This window comes from Coffea arabica, chromosome 1e (assembly GCF_036785885.1).
Source record: "Coffea arabica cultivar ET-39 chromosome 1e, Coffea Arabica ET-39 HiFi, whole genome shotgun sequence".
NCBI classification, from domain to species: Eukaryota; Viridiplantae; Streptophyta; class Magnoliopsida; order Gentianales; family Rubiaceae; genus Coffea; species Coffea arabica.
Window position 1 is genome coordinate 42,535,398 of NC_092311.1, and position 20,007 is coordinate 42,555,404.

The 20,007-nt window shown below is 36.7% G+C and overlaps 1 pseudogene; it reads left to right on the forward strand.

Annotated features, from left to right (window-relative positions):
• The first annotated feature begins 425 nt into the window (after positions 1 to 425).
• LOC113741486 (indole-3-acetaldehyde oxidase-like) lies at positions 426 to 15,917 on the forward strand (annotated as a pseudogene).
• Positions 15,918 to 20,007: the final 4,090 nt, after the last annotated feature.

Below are 20,007 nucleotides of genomic sequence, written 5' to 3' on the forward strand. Positions count from 1 at the left end.
ATGAGAATGCAACAATAGATTATGTAACATACCTAGGAAATGTATACATCATGGCAAAAGAAAATTGGCCAGTGGCAAGGCGTAAAAACAGAGTGAGTGGGTTAGTCCCTTTGTTCCCCGTCCCAGTCCCACATTGTTTGTGAGTGGTGTGTGTGAGTTGTAGTTAAGTTCCACGAGGGGTGCCAAAAGTCAGCTAGCCTTTTGGTATTCCCTCGTGGGGTGAATTTAGTTGCTTCTTGCTTAACATTGTTGGCAAAAGGAAATGTATACATCATACATTCCAACAATTGAGTCATTGTGTCTGTTGGCCTCACGTGTATGGCCGATAGTCCTAGACCCTACTCGTTAAGAATTCTTGAGCCTATATATGTAAGCTTTTGAGTTCTCTGTCAGTCACTGAGCTTCAATTTCCACCTGGGATCAGTTCGTCTGACTCAGAAATGGAGCAAAATGGGACTACAACCCCACGTCCAGAAGCTGGCAATAGCAGTCTTGTGTTTGCAGTGAATGGAGAGAAGTTTGAGGTGGCAACTATTGACCCTTCAACTACTTTGCTTCAGTTCTTGCGTAATCATACTCGTTTGAAGAGTGTCAAGCTCAGCTGTGGTGAAGGTGTCTACTTCTATCCGTTGATTTGTTTACTGTTTCTTGAATTCTTGATGAATGTTTTGGGTTTTTATTTATCAGTTCCTATTTGCTGTTGTGATTTGTTGAACTGTTATAAGGCGGATACAGAGAGCATGAAACATATTGATCCAAAACCAGTGCAAGTTGACTAATGATTATGTTGCAGGATTTTTTTTCTGGCTCTTTATTAATCTCTTATAAGTTTCTGCCTTCTAATATGTTGTTGAGGTTTCTTTTGTTGAGGGTGGTGGTATTGTTGAAGGCTTAGGATTCAGAGGTTGGTTCCATTGCAGGAATCAGTTATTTTCATAAGCAATGATCTTGATAACACATAATTATCAATAAAACAGATTCACCAGAATTCAATTTTTGGAGTTCAGATTGCATAAGCCAATGTCGAACAGAATGATATCTTATTGGATCCTCTTCTGATGGTTAACATAGGGTGAGTGCCAAAAGTTTCTTTTTTTTTTTTTTTTCATGAATAGTAATAGACGCATGTTGTGCACTTGAACGTGATGCTTTTGAATTTTCTTTTTCTTTCCCCTTAAAATTTTGAGAAAATCAATTGATTTGAAGAAATACATGTTATTGGGACAAAAAAGAGTGATATTTAGTGTTTATACTGTTTTATATTTCATGTGAATTTGGTATGTTGCAACCAACACAAACACACAAGTAAAAAAAATTCTTCGTTTCAAGAGCACTTTTGTTTTATAACAGTACCAATGTTTTTGTCTTTCTGTTAAATTTGAGTGATCTAAATGTTCTTTTTGATGCCATTTCAGATTAAAATTTCACCTTTTTGAGTAATTTGTTGTTCTCATCATTATATGAACTTTTTATTAGTTTTAGTGAGTTATTTTTTAGTTTTTTGTTTTGTTAATGGTGGATTGTAAAATGATTTGCAGTGTCATTGCAATTATGACACTATTTAAATTTTATTGAAATTCCATTCCTCAAATTTTAATAGCTTAAATTTGAAGAGAACTCTTTTGATTTAGTAAAGCTTGTTTATGTTTCTCATTGATGACATGGTTTATGATTATAAAGTTTATACGATTGACAATTAATTGTAAACTGCTAGGATTAGTTATTATATAATAGCCAAACTAATGAGGAATTTGGATATATTTTAATTCACTTTTGAAATACTCTTTGAAATTGGATATTTTATATGATTTTTTTTTTTTTTTGTTTAGATCACTGTAACTCAAAGAGATGTTTCACCATTGTCACTGTTACTATAATTGACATTGATGTATGTTATATTCATTGATTGTAGTTTAATGCTGTCAAGAATATGCATAGTAAAGTTTGTTCAATTTATTTTTTGTGGTGATTGAATAAAAATATCCCTAACATTATACTTTTTGCCTATCTTTGCACTTCATCTCTTATTATATTTTGTGTTAAAAGTTCTTATTCAATACCAATCCATACGTACTAGACTTATTGTACTTATATCCAAAAAGCAAAAAGACTTGTGGAGCTTATAGGAGATTAATGGTACCAATTTGTTATATTTTATTTCATGTTTGAAATATTCTTTAAACTTGAATATTTTGTAAATAAAATGTGTTCTTCCCTCTTCTTTTTTTTTTGTTTATTTCACCATAAGGGAATGTTTCATTTTTGTATCTATTAGCATAATTCATATTAATTATTAAGGATATGCAATGCAATTTATTCGATTTATTGGTGAGGAGGATAACACAAAAACTAACATCAACCCTTGCTCACACCGTTAACCGCCATTCACAAAGACTTAGATTATTGTCTTTCATTCAACGTGTTATCAAAGGCAAATGTTACGATATTCTGACTCTAAATTATGGTTCAGATTCAAGTTATCGGCTTTACAGCATCTTTAACTTCAGAAAGTCTTGGTTGCATCAGCTGCTTTACTTTGTTAAGTTCAAAGATTCTAGACATACCAATTCTAATTCACTGGATATGATCTTCACTCTCATGGAATTACATAATTCATTTTTGGTGCATTGTTTCACATGAAGTACTTTAAATTCTGGTCCTCTGATATAATTGTCTTACTTCAATGTAAGTTTTTAGTGAGTAAAGTAGATTTGCCTTCATATGACGTTCAATGCAGGAGATATTCAACAACGAAAAGTACTCTGGATTTGTATGCATAGTCATTGCACTGAATCTGAAACGACAGAATCCAGGAGAACTTTGCTATCTTATCGCTGACTTTGCTTCAACTGTTTGTACTGCTTTAGCACATTTGCGTTAAAATATTTTGACATAATTTATTGCTCATTTTCTGCTACAGAATTGGTAGCAGCTTGACATGTTCAGTTTTTCACCTAGATAGATATATTCAACAGAATTTGACTTAGTTTCTAGTTGCTTCACTTGACTATTGTGTTAAAGATTGCTAATGTGGGCACATGCATTACTTGTTAAAGCTGTTCATCAAACTGATAGCCTGTTCATTTTTTTTAATGGCACAGGTGGCTGTGGTGCTTGTGTTGTTATGCTCTCTAAATATAACCCTGTGCTTGATCAAGTCGAAGATTTCTCTGTGAGCTCATGCCTAACACTTCTTTGCAGTGTGAATGGTTGCTCAATTACTACCAGCGATGGACTTGGAAATAGTAAAGATGGTTTCCATCCAATTCATCAACGATTTGCTGGATTCCATGCTTCTCAATGTGGATATTGCACACCTGGAATGTGTATGTCATTTTTTGCAGCACTTACGCAAGCTGAAAAAGCAAACAGGCCAGAACCTCCACCAGGATTTTCCAAGCTGACTGTTGTTGAGGCTGAAAAGGCCATAGCTGGAAATCTCTGTCGATGTACTGGATATCGACCCATTGCTGATGCCTGCAAAAGTTTTGCTGCTGATGTTGATTTGGAGGATTTGGGACTGAATTCCTTTTGGAGAAAAGGAGAGCCAAAGGAAGTTAAATTAAGGAGATTGCCTTTGTATACTCCCGATGGTAGGTTCAGTAGATTTCCAGAATTTTTGAGACTCAGGTCGAAGTCAGCAAAGATCTTGCACTTAGAAAGCAAGTCTTGTATAGTCCTACTACTCTTGAGGAGCTTAAAAGCTTTTTGGACTCTAACATGATTGAGGATGATATGCGGACTAGGCTAGTAGTTGGTAACACTGGGATGGGTTACTATAAGGAACTAGATAACTACGATAGATACATTGATCTCAAATATGTACCTGAGCTTTCAACGATAAGGAAAAACCACCAGGGAATTGAAATTGGGGCTGCTATGACAATCTCCAAAGTTATATCATGTCTGAAGGAGGAAGGTAACGTAAATTATTCCTCTGATGGAAAGCAGGTCCTTGAAAAACTGGCTGACCATATGGAAAAAATTGCTTCAGGGTTCATTAGAAATTCCGCCAGTATTGGTGGGAATTTAGTAATGGCACAAAGGAAAAGTTTTCCTTCAGATATAGCTACTATACTTCTTGCTGTAGGTTCTGTTGTTAGCATAACAACCGGCCACAAGCTTGAAAGCCTTACATTGGAAGAATTTTTGGCAAGACCACCTATGGACTCGAGAAGTGTGCTACTCAGTGTCCATATTCCTTCTTTAAAGCCAAAAGGAAGTGGTAACAGCAACGAATCTAGTTCCAAGTTGATTTTTGAGACCTACCGTGCTGCACCACGACCCCTGGGAAATGCTTTGCCTTATTTGAATGCTGCATTCCTGGCTGATGTGTTACCTCAAGTAAATGGACTTATAGTAAATGATATCCAATTGGCTTTTGGTGTTTATGGGACTAAACATGCAACACGAGCAAGAAAGGTTGAGGAATACCTTTCAGGGAAGATACTAACTGCTAGTGTTCTATATGAAGCAGTAAAATTAGTTAAAGTAGCCGTAATACCTGAAGCTGGCACTTCACATGCTGCTTACAGGACGAGCTTGGCTGTTAGTTTTCTTTTCCAGTTTCTTTTTCCATTTGTCAATGTAGGTTCTTCTATTTTTGGTGGTGTGTCCAATGGATTTACTGGCAATTCACTGGAGGATTCTTCTGAAAATCATAAAGATAATTCTCTGCGTCAATGGGCTAGTCCAAAATTGTTGTCCTCTGCGAAGCAGGAGGTGAAATCAAGTAAAGAATACTATCCAGTAGGAGAACCAATGACAAAGTCTGGTGCTGCCCTCCAAGCTTCAGGTTCATTTGTTTCTCAATTTTGTTGGGATAATTTTTCTTAGACATAATTCACCACAATCTCTGATTGCTTTAGTTCTAGTTGTTTTACAGACTCAAGTCGCTACAGTTAATGGCCTCTTACAGGCCTACTTCTCAAAACTCATTTGAAAACCTGGCTTAGCTCATCTCCAAACATGCATCAAATTATCGTAACATTTTTATGTTATAAACTTGTGAAACTTTAAATTCCACATTACTCCAAATGTCTTACTAGTTCTTCTTTAGTGAAACTTTACCAAAATTTACCTTAGGCAATTGTCTCCATAATATTAGAATTGGTGGACATTTTTAAAGAATACCTTATCAATTCCATTACTTCCATGCAAATTATGTGTACTTATCGTCTTCACTTTGTTTTTTGGCCTTCAGACCAAAATTTTGGATCGATGTTTTTAATTCCACTGGCATTGAACTTACAAGTATGTATTCAACTTGTCCTTGGTAAATTTTCCTGTGGCTTAGAGAAACCTCATTTTCAGTTTCATACTTGTTTGATTCCTTTATTTTTTGGTTTTGGGGGGATGGGGTGTTACGGAGGCGGTAGTCTCGTGTCAAAACTGTTGCAAGATTGGTTTTTAAAAATCTCAATTCCACCAGTTTTTTCCACTTGGACCTTGTACTATTCTCTTAATTTCACTTTTTCCCATCATGATCATCATCTTTCCCCACATTTGAATGTATCAAGATCAATTCCACAGGAGAAGCTGTGTATGTTGATGACATTCCATCACCTCCAAATTGTCTGTATAGAGCATTTATTTACAGTACAAAACCTTTAGCGAAGGTAAAAGGTGTGGAATTGGAATCAAACAATCTACAAAGTGGAGTTGCTGCTCTCATATCTTATAAAGATATTCCAGAAGGAGGGGAAAATGTAGGATCTATGACAACGCTTGGTTTTGAACCTTTATTTGCTGATGAACTTACCAGGTGTGCCGGAGAGCCAATTGCATTTGTGGTAATTTTATGCTTCCAGATCCTCTCCTTTAATCGCAGATACTCCTCAAGTAGGATGCCATATCCTGTTTATGTCTTTAATTGGAATAAACATTTATAGGTAGCAGAAACGCAAAAGTCTGCCGATCTTGCAGCAAAATCAGCTCTGGTCGAGTATGACACTGAAAATTTGGATCCACCGATTTTAACTGTTGAAGAAGCCGTGGAGAGGTCGAGTTTTTTTGAGGTCCCTTCTTTCTTGTATCCAACACAGGTTGGTGATTTCTCCAAAGGAATGGCTGAGGCTGATCATCAGATTCTTTCTGCTGAGGTAGTTGTAGTTTCTCATCTCAATTGTTTTGCCACATTTTTCTGAAGTGTTCTTCATATTCTCAAGAATACTGAAAAGCCATGCTCAGTTCCAAGTTTATCTGCTTATTTGTTTTACAGATCAAACTTGGGTCTCAATACTATTTTTATATGGAGACACAAATCGCACTAGCAGTGCCAGATGAAGACAATTGCATATTAGTTTATAGTTCAACTCAGTCCGCAGAGCATATGCACCATACAATCGGAAAATGCCTTGGCATTCCCGATCATAATGTCCGTGTAGTTACAAGAAGGGTTGGGGGAGCCTTTGGGGGCAAGTTAATGAGATCAATGCCTGTGAGTATCATTAACATGCAGATTAAGTTTTTTGTTAATGTTTTCATAGCATATGCCTTATCTTTGAGTTATTTTGCTGCCATTCAAAGTGGCCTGGTCTGTCAGATAAGGTGAAATTTTTACAGGGAAAACAAAGATGATTCTTGCTGAAAGGAGCTTCTGCATGCATTGATGTTGTCCTGATTGTAGCTTTTCCACAATTAAGTCTTTTCCTCCATCATCAACAACTTGACAGCAGTTCCTCCAGTTGCTGCTGCAAAGTGACGCCTAGCAATCATCTTATAACTTATTAGATTAGCAAACTAAATTAGTTCATCTTTTAGTTCTGGTGGAACATCACAAGGAATTGATATCAGGACTGTGATGGAATAAAGAATATGTGCACTTCTTGAATTTGGATTTAACATTTGCAAGAGTTGTATAATAGCCTCTCTTTTTTTTTGGGTGACAGTTTAGTCAGTTCCATAGCATATTTTTAGCATTCATAATATTGTGAAGAAAAGAGCTTTATCCTGAAACACAATCATATTCTAACAATTTTGCCTCTGTGTGTGTGTCACAATGGTGTGCTGCAGAGAAATGTGCATATGCATATAAACGCTCAGACAACAATATTTCGTGATTGTTTGTTAGGCCTTGTTTAAATTATGGTTTCTTATGCTTTCCTAGTCCTACTTTTATTGGTACAAAAGCTTACAACAGTGTCTTTCAGGTTGCTACAGCATGTGCACTTGCAGCACATAAATTACGCCGCCCTGTCAGGACATATCTCAATAGGAAGACTGACATGATAATGATTGGTGGAAGACATCCCATGAAAATAACTTACAATGTCGGATTCAAATCAAATGGAAAGGTCACAGCTTTGCACCTTGACATACTGATTAATGCTGGGTTATCTGCAGAAGTTAGTCCCGTCATGCCGCTTACCTTGATTGGTACCCTTAAAAAGTATAATTGGGGTGCTTTCTCATTTGACATAAAAGTTTGTAAGACAAACCATTCTACCAAATCTACAATGAGAGCCCCTGGGGAGGTTCAAGGATCTTATATAGCTGATGTTGTTATGGAACAAATTGCATCAGTGCTTTCTATGGAGGTAGATTCTGTTAGAAAAATAAATCTTCATACATTTGAAAGCCTTAAGGTGTTCTATGGGGAGGCTGCAGGTGAAGCACTAGAGTATACTTTGACTGACATGTGGGAAAAATTGGGTGCATCTTCATGCTTAGTCCAGAGAAAAGAAATGATAGAGCAGTATAATCGGGTCAATACATGGAGAAAAAGAGGTGTATCACGGGTTCCAATTGTCTATGAAGTGACAGTAATACCAACCGCTGGCAAAGTTAGCATCCTTCGGGATGCATCTATTGTTGTAGAAGTAGGAGGAATAGAAATAGGCCAGGGTCTCTGGACTAAGGTAAAACAGATAACTGCATATGCTCTCAGTTCAATTGGATGCAATGGGACAGAGAACCTAGCGGAAAAGGTGCGAGTTGTACATGTTAGGACCGGGCCAGGAATAGACAAACTCAAGTTAGCACAAAGTAGGCGGTATAACCGACCATATAATAGATAGGCGGTAGATACCAGCCATATAATAATTAGGCGGTAAAACCGACCATATAAAGACGGATAACAAAGCAAATAAAAGACACAGAAGATTTACGTGGTTCGGTCAAATTGACCTACGTCCACGGGCGAGGGAGGAGCAATATTTCTACTATGAAGAAGAAATACAAAAGACCGTAGGAAAGTGGTTCCTAGGCCAATAGGCACTTACAAAAGAGTTTAGAAAATATTCCTAAACTCAAAATAAGAGAGCCTAAAATATTTGACTAAATGGGCTAAATGACTCAAGAAGCTAATAGCCCATATAACTCTCTTAAGTGGTGCACTTAAACTTCTCAAAGGCCTTCTCTATTTATAGGAAACAATGGAGGCTATTCCCTCAGCTTCTGGCGATGTGGGATTACAAAATTCTGCCACAGTCAAGAATCAAGAATTGCGGCTGCAGCAAGAAGTCAAGAGTTGCTGCTGTGGCTTGACTTTAACAAATCTCCACCTTGGCATAATTTTGAGTACCACTATCGACAATAGTAAAATTGCTCCACCTTCTCCACATAAGCCCCAATGGGCATAAATCACCAACAATGAATACCAATCAAGTTCAAGCACTGTTTGAACTTGTAAATTGGAAGAGGTTTCGTAAACATATCAGTTGGATTGTCCTTAGTATTGATTTTCTGAATAAGGACTTTTCCCTCAGCAATGATATCCCGAATGAAGTGATACTTCACATCAATGTGTTTCGTCCTCTCATGATACATCTGATCTTTAGTCAAGTGTATGGCACTTTGACTATCACAGTGAATATCAGTAACACCTTGATATAGACTTAGCTCGCTAAATAAACTCTTCAACCACAAGGCTTCTTTGATTGCCTCGGTCACAGCCATATATTCTGCTTCAGTAGTAGACAAAGCTACGACAGGTTGTAGAGTAGCTTTCCAACTAACAGCACAACCGCCAATGCAAAATACATAGCCTGAAAGTGATCTTCTCCTGTCAAGATCTCCAGCGTAGTCTGAGTCTACAAAACCAACCAAAGTGTTATTATTTCTTCCAAACTCCAAACATGCATTTGAAGTACCTCGCAAGTATCTGAGAATCCACTTCACAGCCTGCCAATGTGTTTTACCAGGGCAAGACATATATCTGCTAACAACACTGACTGCTTGTGCAATATCTGGACGAGTACAAACCATTGCATACATAATACTGCCGACTGCACTGGAATAAGGTACACGTGCCATATAATCTTCCTCTTCATCTGATTTTGGTGATTGAGCAGCAGATAGCCGAAAATGGCTAGCAAGAGGAGTAGATACTGGTTTAGCATCTTTCATGCCAAAACGCTCCAAAACTTTCTCAAGATAATTTTTCTGGGTCAAGAACAACTTCCCTACTCCTCGATCTCGCTTGATATCCATGCCAAGAATTTTCTTAGCTGCTCCCAAATCTTTCATTTCAAATTCACTATTTAACTGCAGTTTCAAAGTGTGAATTTCTGACAAATTCTTGGCAGCAATGAGCATATCATCAACATAAAGCAGCAAATAAATGAAAGAACCATCATTTAACTTCCGGAAGTAAACACAACTATCATACATGCTCCTCAAATAACCATGACCCAACATAAAGGAATCAAACCTTTTATACCATTGTCTTGGAGACTGCTTCAATCCATATAAGGATTTCTTCAATAAGCAAACATGGTCTTCCTTACCTTCAATTTCAAAACCCTGGGGTTGTTTCATATAAATTTGTTCTTCAAGTTCGCCATGTAAGAAAGCTGTCTTAACATCAAGCTGCTCTAACTCCAAATCATACATGGCAACTAAAGCAAGTAAAACACGAATAGAGCTATGTTTAACAACAGGTGAAAACACATCATTAAAATCAACACCTTGTACCTGACTATAGCCCTTTGCAACTAATCGTGCTTTATACCTTGCATCTTCAACCCCTGGAATACCTTCCTTCTTCTTGAAGACCCACTTGCAACCGACAATTTTCTTAGCTGACGGCGGCTTTACAAGAACCCAAGTTTCATTACGATGAAGAGATTCAATTTCTTCATTCATCGCAATCAACCACTTTGCAGAATCATCACAAGAAACTGCTTCTGAATAGGTGGAAGGCTCACCAACTGCATCAGTTTCTTCTGCAATAGACAAAGCATATGCAACTAAATTTGCATATCTTTGTGGTGGTCGAATGTCTCTCCTTTGTCTATCTCTGGCTATGGAATATTCCTCTTCTTCTGAACTATCTTCCACAGTAGACTCAGGTGCATCTACTGGCATTTGTTGAATAGAAGATTTGGTCTGAGAAGGACCAGAACTGCCAATATCAAGCTCCACCTGCTTCTGTGTACTATCAGTAGTACAAGGATTGGAAGACTCCTTCTTGGAAGATAACATAGACAATTCATCAAAAGTAACATCTCTACTGATCACAAATTTTGGAGATTTGGGATCAGGACACCATAATCTGTATCCTTTCACCCCAGAAGCATACCCAAGAAAAATGCACTTTTTAGCCCTAGGCTCCAATTTTCCATCATTCACGTGCATGTATGCTAGACACCCAAAAACTTTTAAATTGGAGTAATCAGCAGGAGTACCTGACCAAACTTCCTCAGGAGTTTTGAAATCAAGAGATGCAGAAGGAGAACGGTTGACAATATAACAGGCCATATTGATCGCCTCTGCCCAAAAGTCGTTTGTCAACCCTGCATTGGAGATCATACATCTTGCTCTCTCCAAAAGCGTTCTGTTCATACGTTCAGCCACACCATTTTGTTGAGGCGTCATCCTGACGGTGTGATGCCGAACAATTCCTTCATTCTTGCAGAATTCATTAAATTCACCTCCACAAAATTCCATGCCATTATCTGTTCTCAACCGCTTAATGTGTTTTCCTGTTTGCTTCTCAATCAAAACTTTCCATTGCTTGAAAGTTAGGAAAACATCATTTTTATGCTTAAGAAAATATACCCAAACTTTCCTTGAATAATCATCAATGAAAGTCAACATGTACTTGGCACCTCCTTTAGAAGAAGCACGAGAAGGCCCCCAGAGGTCTGAATGAATGTAGTCCAAAGTTCCTTTTGTCCTGTGAACTGCCGGCAACTGGAAGCTAACTTTCTTCTGCTTTCCAAAAATGCAATGTTCACAGAGTCCCATCTTTCCAATACTTTGACTACCAAGAAGACCTCGTTTGCATAAAATAGATAAGCCCTTCTCGCTCATGTGCCCCAATCTCATGTGCCATAATTTGGTAAAATCAGAATCAGACAAAGTTGATGTAGAAACAGCAGCAGCACCTGTAACAGTAGATCCCTGCAAAATATACAAAGTACCAGATCTGTGTGCCTTCATAACAACAAGAGCTCCTCGAGTGATTTTGAGAACTCCGTCTCCACCTGAATACCTGCACCCGATAGACTCAAGAGTGCCCAAAGAGATGAGATTTTTCTTCAAATCTGGAACATGTCTAACATCTGTGAGCGTCCTCACAATACCATCGTACATTTTAATCCGGATTGTGCCTTTGCCAACAACTTTACAAACAGCGTTGTTGCCCATTAAGACAACTCCACCTTCAGTTGATTCATATGTTGAAAACCAGTCCCTATTGGGACACATATGATATGAACAACCCGAATCTAAAATCCACTCATTGTTAGACCTAAAATTATTTTCCGTTGCACAGAAAATAGTTCCATCATTCTCATCAGCTGCTATACTAGCCTCAGCGGATTCAGTATTTTTCTCAACAAATTTCCCTTTTTGCTTTTCTTTATTTTTCAATTTAAAGCAATCAGAGATAACATGGCCCTTCTTTTTACAATAATTGCACACCACATTTTTATGTCTGGATTTGGATCTAGTTCTATTTTCTGTGTTTCTCTTTTCAGATCTACCCCGAACAAACAAGCCATCGGCTTGACTCCCACTAGTTTCCCCAGTAATGTCCCTATCTATCTGCTCTTTAGATTTTAATGCAGATTTAATTTCCCGATACGAAATTGTCTCCTTTCCATAAATCATAGTATCGCGAAAATGCTTAAAAGACTGGGGAAGGGAACACAAAAGTAATAGGGCTTGATCTTCATCATCAATTTTCGAATCTATATTCCCCAAATCCATAATAATGGAATCAAATTTATCAAGATGGGAGAGTATAGATGTACCTTCAGACATCCGAAGCATGTACAAACTCTGCTTCAAATATAGCCGATTTTCGACTGTCTTCTTCATATACAAGGCTTTCAATTTATCCCACATAGCCTTGGCCGAAGTCTCCGTTGCTACCTCACGCAATACCTCATCGGAGAGGTTTAAGATTATGCTGGATCTGGCCTTCTTATCCATATCGGCGAAATCCGCATCCTTGACTTCTTCTGGTTTGTTCTCGATTCCGTGAATCGCTAGATCAACTCCGTCTTGAACAAGAATGGCCTCCATCTTGAGCTGCCACATTCCGAAGTTGACATTCCTGTCGAATTTCTCGACAACCGTCTTTGTTATCGTCATTGTTGCCACAAAATCTGTAACGTGAAGTTTGTCTCAAAAAACTGGCCAAACAAATATGCAAGGCTCGTGAGCGGGCCCCACAGGGTGAGCGGACCCCACGAGATAAGCGGGCCCCACGGGATGAAAGGACCCCACAAGGTGAGCGGGCCCCACGGATAAACGGACCCCACAGGATGAGTGGGCCCCACAGGATGGACGGACCCCACCAGATGAACCTGTCTTGCAAAATATAACAACCAGCTCTGATACCAGTTTGTTAGGACCGGGCCAGGAATAGACAAACTCAAGTTAGCACAAAGTAGGCGGTATAACCGACCATATAATAGATAGGCGGTAGATACCAGCCATATAATAATTAGGCGGTAAAACCGACCATATAAAGACGGATAACAAAGCAAATAAAAGACACAGAAGATTTACGTGGTTCGGTCAAATTGACCTACGTCCACGGGCGAGGGAGGAGCAATATTTCTATTATGAAGAAGAAATACAAAAGACCGTAGGAAAGTGGTTCTTAGGCCAATAGGCACTTACAAAAGAGTTTAGAAAATATTCCTAAACTCAAAATAAGAGAGCCTAAAATATTTGACTAAATGGGCTAAATGACTCAAGAAGCTAATAGCCCATATAACTCTCTTAAGTGGTGCACTTAAACTTCTCAAAGGCCTTCTCTATTTATAGGAAACAATGGAGGCTATTCCCTCAGCTTCTGGCGATGTGGGATTACAAAATTCTGCCACAGTCAAGAATCAAGAATTGCGGCTGCAGCAAGAAGTCAAGAGTTGCTGCTGTGGCTTGACTTTAACAGTACAGGCAGACACCATATTAACTGGGATGTTCTGATACTTCAAGTAAGATGCTCTTCCCAGCTTCTCCGTGGTATAACTTTAGATGTTAATCTGATCAAAGCTTTTCGTGTTTCATTTCTGAAACAAACTTCTTGTCCACATCCAATATCTGCTTTCATGTAGAATTCTTTCTTCAGAAACCTATAGATTGCACAATCCATAGCTAGATTTATTAATCAAGTTCAAATGAAGTTTTTTTTTTTTTTTTTTAAATTTGGGATTGAACAATGTGGTCTATATTTGCACTAGTATCAGGTCATTAGCCAAAAAAAAAACCAAAATAGTATCTGGAAATATAAGCTGTAAAGAATTACCAAGACTGGAAAAGGTATTTTCCAGTTAAATGATAACAGATTAAACACTTCATATATCAGACAGAAATTGTAGTTAATCTTAAAAACATTGAATTAGCAGGCTATTTTGTTCTTTTGTTCTAGCATGTTTCAAGAGATGATCAACAACGTTTTTGAAGACCTACTTTAATCTTCCGTTGCTTGAGGATCGAACATAGTCCAATAGTTAAGGGGCTTTCTTTTTCTTCTTAGGATGAGGATCCAATCCTTACAGCCTCCCCATTCCCTTCCCACCTCTTCGTTCCGGGCCTTCCCCTCCTTTTAAAACAACAAAAAGGGAAAGGAAAATTCCTTCTTTGCTACTTTCTGGAACTTGTCTAGGATTACTGGTCACACTTAATGTTTCAAAAATTGTTGCGAGTTTTTTCACATTTCTCATTTGGGACTTCTTTGACTGTAGGCATATTCTCAATCTTTAAACTTGGCTGCACATTCTTACTATGTGCCTACGTCCAATTTCGTGCGTTACCTGAACTACGGTGCTGCGGTTGGCGAGGTAAATTTGTCTTCTCCAGCTTTCTCTGTGGGACCATGAAAAAAATTTATCTTATAATCTGTTCATAGATCCTTAGATGATGGATATTCAGCAGTGCACCATTTTGATTGAGCAAGGGACTCTTACATTGGAGAAATCATGGAGTAGTTGTCTGCTGTGGCCTTATAATGGATGGTATGAAATGATGAAGCTGTTTGTATTTGTATTGCAGGTAGAAATAAATATACTGACTGGAGAAACTAAAATTTTGCAAGCAGATATTATATATGATTGTGGACAAAGCTTGAACCCTGCAGTGGATTTGGGACAGGTTAGTTACTTGTTTCTTAATACTTATCCATATCTACTGTGATTGCTAATGCTTGATATTATTTTGGATTACATTTCTTGTTAGCGTGATTCAATATACCTTAAAATTTATTGAGCAAGCTGAGCTCATGAAGAATGACAGACTATGTCCTGTTTTCTTCTTTCAGATTGAAGGAGCTTTTGTTCAAGGAGTTGGATTCTTTATGCTCGAAGAGTTCCTTATCAACGCAGATGGATTGGCAATTTCAGATGGCACATGGACATACAAGATCCCTGCAATTGATAACATACCGATGCAGTTGAATGTCGAAGTGGTAAATAGTGGACATCACGACAAGCGTGTTCTATCATCTAAAGGTATTTCTTCAAATTTCTCAACTACGTCCGAACTCAGAAGTAATATAATTGACTTTTACAAGTATTGTGGTCTTTGGTGCTTTCCGGTATCACATGCTGGCTAATCTGTTGGAATCACAACTCTGGAAATGAGGAAAAAGGATGAGGAATCATTGTAAATGTTCTTTTCCTAATACAAAAAATTTTTTTTTGCATATATCATCTTTGGACACCCCACTGCGCTGCAGAATATCTGTAATCTACTTTTCTTTAAGTAATGATTCAACATCTGAACAAGTAAATCTTAGACAACAAAGCTCCTGGTTCTGAAACCATACCTTGCAGTTTCAACTTTCAACTGAAGGTGGCTCAATGTATGATCCACCAGATTTGAGCTATTAGACTGTTCTGGTTTGGTTGAACTTCTTTGTACAAAAGCGGAGCTACCACATTGCTCATCCAGGCATACAAATGAATGATTTATTTGTTAATATCAAGAACTAGAACTTTTTGAGGAAAAGAATGTAATGGGAATATAGATGTAAACTTCTCACATTTGCAATTGACACATGAAACGATCATCTGACTGGTGCACATGAACGAACCTGCACAAGCAAGCAAGATATATCTGTATTTGATTTTTAATCTGGAATTGACCATTGTGTAGCCTCTGGAGAACCGCCATTAGTTCTTGCAGCCTCAGTACATTGTGCAACGAGGGCAGCAATTAAAGAAGCCAGGAAACAGCTAAATGCTTGGAGCAGACTTGATGGACCTGATCCAGCATTCGAGTTGGATGTCCCAGCTATTATGCCTGTTGTGAAGAATGCCTGTGGCTTGGATAATGTTGAAAGGTACTTGGAAAGCTTGCTTCATTGATTTGATCATCCACAGGCACTTAATCTTACTGTATATAAGTTGTAACAATCATAGTTATAGTTGTGTATGGAATTATACATGTTGTTACTCTCCTTGAATGATTGTTATTCATCATAAATAAAGAATGATAATAAGGACTCTTGTTTGATCAAATATCATTACCTTCGTATAGTGTCAAATTTTCCTATGTTCTTGATCTTGTTATTCTCTATATTTTAAGTTGTTTCTTGGTCCAAACTCTGAGCCTGTTCCTTGGTAAATGACTTCTCTTGTGCACTTCTGGTGAGGAAAAAAAAAAAGAACAAAGAAAAAGCTTGAAGGATGATGAGCTACCATCTTGATTAACTCCACTGGGGGGTCCTGGCATGGCAATCGTTTTCTACATTAGCTTGCAGGCGATTAATTCAATATTTCACTCAAGAAAAATTCTGAGTTCATCGTTTTATCATACGGTCATGGGAATGGAATCATTACATCAATAGAAAATTAAGGCAATCATGTGCAATGTTTTAAAAGGCGTTCGTGGGGCGAGTTCCGGTGCGGAGCGTTTCAGTACTACCTGTGGGCAATTGCCTAAAGCGAAAGTGCTCTGGGACACCTCTGAAGTGAGGCGTTTAAAGCGTACACCCTACAAATTGTCTTAAAAAAGCAAAAGATTTAACTTCATCAATTAAGTTTTTTACTTTTCAATATTTAACTTTAGTTTATTACTAATTTACTATCTATTATATTGAGACATTGAGTGAATTTGATATAATTTTTTTGAAATATAATATATGGTTAGGCAAGAAAGATAAAGGAAAAGAGATTGTTATGTGTAGATTGGATCCTATGATGTGGTGGAAATTCCGGAGCCACCATCAATTATTGAAAAAAAATTACCTAGCGCATATACACTAGATGAAGATAATGACATGGATGATATTGACTTTGATGAATAGTATCATTTTATTTGTCAGTTTGTTTCTAATTGTTGGTGTTATTCCTTGTTATGTATTATAAGCAATTTGGTTGCTAATTTGGTATTTTATTTTTGATATGAGTTAAGTGTGTTTATTGAAACAATTAACCTTTGAAGTTTGTGTCTACTTGAATTTATGTGTTTGTAATTTAAGTGCTTGATAATGTGGTGACTTCTTAGTTGTGACTAGTTTGCTTCTAAGATTGAACATTTTGTAATGTTAATTATTCCGCTTTTTTGTGCAACTAATATTAATATGTATGTTTCTTAAATTATTAGTTAGAGTTATACAATAATAATTCTTTATCTGTATAAATTTGCTTAATTTTATCTAATTTTATTATGTTTATTTATATCTTCAAATGACTTTTTTTATAATATATATCATATTTATATATATTTAAAAAATAAAAACTCGCAGGGCTTATACCTCATGTCTCTGGACTTTCATCACCCCATTGGGGCGGATACTAAATACTGTGCCCAACGCTTTTGTCTTTTAAAACATTGGTCATGTGTGGATTGCCAATGACACAAATATGGAAGTGCCAATATCGCCACCCTATATTCCAATGGTAGTACACTAAATCATAAGTAAATAAGGCTGAATTTGATTTACCGTCTTGATTAACTCCATTGGGGTTCCTGGCAATGGCTTTCTGCATTAGTTTGCCGGTGATTAATTCAATATTTCACTCGAGAAAAATTCTGAGTTCATGGTTTTATCGTTCGATCATGAGAATGGAAAAATTCTGATTTCATCGAGCTTAAACAATTCATTTGCCTCAGGAGGGGGCCTGCCTAGAGATCATAATGGGCATGTAGTCTTTGCTTTTTACAAGAAATTCGGAGAAATGGTTTTTTTGGGTAAGTGAAAGGTTATGAATCCGAAATCTTCTACTACTTACAATCCCTGCTTCGTGCTATCCAATCCAATCCTTCCCCAAAATAGGTTTTTAGCAGAATCTCTGACTCTTTTTTGGGGGCTGCAATTGTGTCACACTCAGGGCTTTAGAGACATTTTGATTGAGGTTCATTCCCAGCTACTTGTTCATCTTACGTATTTATATTAAGGTATCATCTAAATGGCCTTTATGCCATGTCTTGCAACAAAATTATCACTTTCTTTCTGGCTCTTGTCGGAGAATCCATTCAACATGTTTTTCCCCAAGCAAATGCTGCTGCCCATTTCTCACTTCACCCAATCAACCGCCTATTAGGCTCCTATTTATAATCCATCCAATTTTACCACCCAATCTAACCCTCTTCCAAGAGATCCTAGGGCTACTATTTCTTTAGATAGTATTAGTTTACCTAATACACAAATAATTTGAAAAGTATTTCTTATTTATAACTTTTGCTTTACATCATTATATTGGAGGTTTGGCTTATGGTCCCCTCCATGTTTAATTATTAATAAAAATAAGGACTATGTAGCATCCCTATCCTATTCATAGAATTTGCCAATAAAAAAAAAAAATCAACATCTTGATTACTTTTTTTTTTTTTGGGTAGAAGTGGCTATTATTTAATAGCTTACTGATTAATTGTTGTGTAGTAGGTAATAGTTGTTATCAAGTTGACAAAAGAATAGAGCGTCAATAAACGTATAAAAAAATTGTGTTGATGGCCAGTAGCAATCCAATCAAGTTTCTTTTATTTTTTATATCCATGATGAAAAAAAAAGGGATTTAATATTTGTTACTAATTTTGACAACTCCAATGTCAAGGGTTTCAAACGACGAATAGCTTTTCTATGCCAAGAAAGAGGGTCTTGTCAAGCAAAAGTGAAGTATTCTATTTAAACACGACAATCACAATCAACTAGATATTTTAACCCAAAAAAAAAAAAGATATTGTTTTAAATTGTTATGTATTCTTTAATGGATTATACTTAGTTTGATGAAGGGTGGTCATCTCTTGACAATAATGTTCTAACTGAAACTATACATTTATAACTTAGCTGCTTAGATGATGATTGGAAAAAAAAAATTTGTGCAAATTAATTGACTCAAGTAATGGAAAAAAAAGTGTAAATAAAAAACCATGTGACAAGAAAATTATATAAGTAGATCTCAGATTTCCACAAATGATGGGCAAAAAATAAATATAATCACCATGTGAGGGACTTGTTAATACTTATATGTTATGTTTGCAGCTCCTAGATTCCTCTAGCAATGGATATGAATAAGGGCCAATTCCATCTGCCTTGTTGTTTGGCTAAACTATCATTCGATGTCCTGAACTTTGGAAAATAACACTCACCTTCTTTATATCACAATAATATAACAAATAACTCCCTTCTAGTAGTTTATTAACAACGATTAACACCAATCACTTAAAAAGTAGTATAAAACCTGACAGATGTCGAGCCTGTACAATAATAAAACACTACTCACAAAAGTATTTATTCGAGTATAATGATAAGTAGGGTCGTCTCCACAGGAATTAGGAAAAATCTGTTTCTTTCCAAATAAGAACTAAAAAGGGGGTTTTGGAAGAATTAAAATTAAGATTAAAAATAACTACTCAACAGAAATAAAATAATGCGTAAATAGAAATAAATTAAATTCAAATCAAGAAAATGAAGCTCTAGGCAAGGATATAACTTCGGGAGTAGTTCATACAACTCTTCATTCATGCAATAATTATTTCATTTATTCACTAATAAACAGATTATAGCTGTCAAACACGTGATGACAACCAACTTTTCCTTACTGTCTCAATAGTTAAGGTGCATCCGTTAATTACTTTTCTAAGAAACAACCCTAGGCACGCCTATAGAATTTAATTTTCTTGATTGTATTAGAAATTAGAAAAACTCTGTTCTAATCAATAAACACACTATCAGGGTATTTTTTTTAAATTAGATCGTATGTCTCCCTAACATGAAACCAATCACATTAGTCATCACTAATTTAAGACAATTAAATAGTTACGAATTTAACTGTCCTAACTGGTATTAGTTTGTCAAGTTGAATTAAATATCGGGCGCCCATGATATTTAAATAACAAAACAACCATGAGAAATTGAATCAAAAAATATACGACTACTAACGAATAAAAGAAATTAATAAAAATAATTAGATCTCACAGATGTAGATGAACCAAATCCTTCATCACTCCTTGACTAGAAAAGAGAAATTAATTGCTCATCGTCAGGGACAATCCACACGATTTCATTGAAGGCCTTTTCAAAAGTGTTTGACAAAGAAAATAACTAAGAGAGAAAAAGAACCAGGCGGCTTGGTCGTTCTCCAAAGTAAAAAGAGTCACGACCTC